This window comes from Amblyomma mixtum, chromosome 1 (assembly GCF_055824585.1).
Source record: "Amblyomma mixtum isolate Tamu chromosome 1, ASM5582458v1, whole genome shotgun sequence".
NCBI lineage: Eukaryota > Metazoa > Arthropoda > Arachnida > Ixodida > Ixodidae > Amblyomma > Amblyomma mixtum.
The window spans coordinates 193006319-193010601 of record NC_143012.1 but is presented as its reverse complement, the minus strand read 5'-3'; the positions used below and the strand labels follow the sequence as shown (position 1 = coordinate 193010601).

Below are 4283 nucleotides of genomic sequence, written 5' to 3'. Positions count from 1 at the left end.
TGCGCACTTGTTAAGAAGTCAGCGAGCAGATCGCTCGTGCGTGTCTCTTAATCTGTACGGCCCAGCATGCCGAATAAACGTGTTGCTTAATCGCTCTGCCTCTGCTTCGCTCGCCGCGGCTACAACATAATTGGCGACGAGGATGGGATCCCGCTGGACTACGTGGAACGCAACGCGGCGTTCGTGATCCTGCTGGACTACGTAAAACGCATCGCGGCGTTCGTAATCCTGCGGGACTGCGTGAAACTCATCGCGGCGTTCGTGGAAGCACCGGCGTTCGTGGAGAGCGTTCGGGCGAGGCACAGGGATGGAAACGCTTGGAAGTTTCGACCAGTTCGTCGAGGACGGAGACGAGGATTTTGGGTCCTACGTGGAAAGGTTCGAGCACTTCCTGAAGGCCTCCCAGGTGAGCGACGACCTCAAGGTCTCGATGTTTATTACGGCAATAGGCAAGAGGGCTTACAAGACGCTGAAGACATTGCTAGAGCCTAAAACGCCAGAGGACAAGACTTATGCGGAACTCGTAGAAGTGCTGCGAAGTCATTTCGCACCGAAGCCCATGGTCATCGCAGAACGATTCAAGTTTAATCGGCGGTGCGAGCATCAGGGAGAGTCCATAGCAGAATATGCAGTGGAGTTGAGGCGATTGGCAGCTTCATGCGAATTCGGAGAATTCCTCGATGAGGCTCTGCGAGCCCGCTTTGTAGTGGGCCTCTGCGACAGCGCGACGCAAGCTGAGTTGCTGAAGAGAAGCAAGTTGACGTTTTCGGACGAAAAGCATCGAGCTAGCGCGGAAGGAAAGTCGGGAATTTCAACCAACAGGAACGCAAGGTACAGTCGACGCCGTACGTCATAAGCCAGGCGGTGGGAAACGCCAGCAACAGCGTTCATCCGGTGCAGGACTAGCAAGGGACCGAGTGTCTGAATCGCCGGACTGTTTCCGATGTGGCTCAGCGCACGAAGCATCGAACTGCAAATTTCGCAAGTATACCGTTGTCGTGCATGCAAGCGTTACGGACACTTGGCGAAAATGTGCAAGTTCAAGTCTAGAGACGCGGCTAATTCGGTAGCTGTGGAGGATGCGGATTGTGACGAAGTGTTGTTGTACAATGTCTATGCTGGTGCGGAACGCCCAGGGAATTATGAAATCTGCCTTAAGGTAGCCAAGAAGAATGTTACCATGCAAATAGACACGGGTGCGTCTGTTTCCATTGTGCCAGAAACGCTATATAGAAAATTCTGGCCCAGTCTACCTAAAGAGCCTTGCCACAAAGCTGAGGACATACGGTGGGTCGCCGCTAACAGTCACGAGGAAGTTGACGGTTCCAGTCGAACATAATGGTCAGTGCAAGCAACTTCCGCTCATTGTTGTTAAAACCCACAACAATAGCGACATTGCGTTGCTAGGGCGTGACTGGCTGGAGGCTCTTAAGCTAGACTGGTCAAGTGTGCATGGCGTGTGTTTAGACAAAGTTGCGGCGCTACTTGAGAAGTACGCAAAGGTGTTCGAGCCCACTCTGGGGCTGATCAAAGGTAGTCCAGTCAGGCTGGTTTTGAAGGAGGTGAGCAACCCAGTATTTTGCAAGGCGCGACAGGTGCCATTTTCTTTGAGGGAAGCCGTGTCACTTGAATTGCAGTCTCTTGTGAACAGGGGAGTGTTAGTCCCTGTACAGAAAAACGACTGGGTGACGCCCCTAGTTGTTGTGCCTAAGGCGAACAACAAAGTCAGAGTGTGTGGGGACTTCAAGGTTACATTGAATCCGTGCCTGCGAACTGACCATTATCCGCTTCCCGTAATGGAAGATTTGTTTGCAAAGTTGTCAGGATGCAAGTATTTCACAGTGCTTGATTTGTCGACAGCGTATCAACAGCTGGAACTGCATCCGGAGGCACAATCAATGGTGGTTGTCAATACACACCTGGGGCTATTCAAGTACACGCGCTTGCCCTATGGCATCACAAGTGCACCTGCTATTTTCCAGTCTGTCATGGATGATGTGTTAAAAGGGCTTGAGCGGGTAAGCTGCTACTTGTATGATGTGCTTATCGCAGGTTCAACATTTGACGAATGTTTTCATCGAGTGGAAAGGGTGTTGGCACGCTTTCTAGAGAGAGGCATACGATTGCAAAAAGAAAAGTGCAAATTCTTTCAGACGTCTGTCTCTTACCTAGGCCACATACTGGACGACAAGGGCGTTCGGCCATCAGATGAAAAGGTGAAAGCGATAAAGGAGGCACCAAGTCCAAAGGATGCGGCACAGTTGCGAGCTTACCTGGGCATGATTAACTTCTACGGGAAGTTTGTACCGAACATGTCAGCTAAGCTTACGCCTCTGTACAATGCTCTAAAAAAAGAAAAGGGATTTCAGTGGTCACAGGAAGCTGAGCAAGCATTTCAAGAAAGTAAGAGCTGGTTAACACAAAGCAATGTGCTGACATACTACGACCAGAAAAACCCGATAGGACTAGTGTGCGACGCTTCTGGGGTTGCGCGGGAAATCCGCCCCCTCGAACCTTACTGCCAGCTCCCTCTGAAGAAGGCTGGAACCAACTCCTCAAAAGGCCAGACAAGAGCATCCAACTGGCGCTCATTTCGTGGGCCCAGGAAGTCGCCCCCACCTGGGGGCCACACCAAGTCCACCTGCCCTAAATCCCTCGAATCTATGGCAATAAAGTTGTTTCTCTCTCTCACGCTTCGGCTTACGGCGTAGGAGCCATTCTGTTTGATAAGATTGGAAGCGACGAAAGGCCAATTGCTTATGCTTCCAGAACGTTAAGTAAAGCAGAGCAGGGGTATGCTCACATCGAAAAAGAAGCCTTGGCTGTTGTTTTTGGGCTGAAAAAGTTTCACAAATATCTGTTCGGGCATCGCTTTTGAGATTTACTCCGACCATCAGCCTTTGGTAGGCTTGCTCGCTCATGGTAAGCCCGTACCAGTGATGACAGCAGCCCGCATGCAACGCTGGGCTTTACTGCTTGCAGCGTACGATTATCGTTGGGTTTACCGCAAGGGTCGAGAGGTTGGAAATGCTGACGGTTTTTCACGGTTACCGCTTGCAAATCGCAATGATGTCTCGGATTATGCACATTTCTTTTCAGTTGTTGATGAAGTGCCATTGTCTGTTGTTGAAATTCAGAAGTGCACTCGAACTGACAGAGTATTGTCGAAAGTGCTGTGTTATACGATGAGTGGTTGGCCGCCGCATGTTAAAGATGATCACCTTTCTCCAACCGAACTTGGAAAAACGTATGGACGACAGGTTCTACCAGACGAAAGAGAAGGCTAACGAGAGAGGGCGGTCATGGAGATCATTTGAGGAAGGCGACCATGTGCTCGTGCAAGGACTACGTCCAGGGGAGGAAAAGTGGTTGCGAGGCGTTGTAGAACAGCGGTGCAGTGCATCCACCTACAATGTCAGAATAGGGCAGGAAGAGAGGTTTGTGCATGCTGACAACCTACGTCCGTGTTCGTTTCAAAGTGTTGAATCCGGGCCAACTGTGTATCCTTCTGTGCCTAGTTCAGTGCCTGATTCTGTACCGGAAGAGTCGTCTACTAAGATCCCTTCCTTAGATACGTCTGAGCCACAGGATTCCTCAACACCACAGCCTGCCCAAGCATCTACGTTGCCGGGACAGAACGCCAGTTCACCTGCAAGGTCCACGCTGCCTGCACCACCGCTCCGGGAGCATTCGCCACCTCCGGACACGCCACCTCTTCGGCGCAGTGCTCGTTCTCGGAAGCCTCCTGATCGTTATACCCCATAGAGCTGGTGTAAAACAGTTAGGGGGAAAGGGAATGAAGTGTCATGTGATCTCATTGTGTGCGATTGGTATGTAATGTCACGTGATGCTGTGACGTGTGTGAAGGGCAACGGTGAGAGTGGGAGCGTTGCGCACTTGTTAAGAAGTCAGCGAGCAGATCGCTCGTGCGTGTCTCTTAATCTGTACGGCCCAGCATGCCGAATAAACATGTTGCTTAGTCGCTCTGCCTCTGCTTCGCTCGCCGCGGCTACAACAACCACTCCATCTGGTGCCCAAGAAAGATCCGGGTGACTGGCGTCCGTGCGGCGACTACCGGGCTCTCAACGCTCACACGGTCCACGACAGCTAACCCCTTCCACACATCCAAGACTTCACTGGATATCTGGATGGCTGCAAGATCTTTAGTAAAGTGGACCTTGCCAAGGCGTACCACCAAATCCCTGTTGAGCCGGCCGATATTCCGAAGACGGCCATCACTACACCCTTCGGACTGTTTGAGTACGTGCGCATGCCTTTTGGGC

The 4283-nt window shown here is 51.5% G+C and overlaps 1 pseudogene; it reads left to right on the top strand.

The window, feature by feature from the left end:
* Nucleotides 1–299: 299 nt before the first annotated feature.
* On the top strand, nt 300–3749 carry LOC149370369 (uncharacterized; annotated as a pseudogene).
* The last annotated feature ends 534 nt before the right edge of the window (nt 3750–4283 follow it).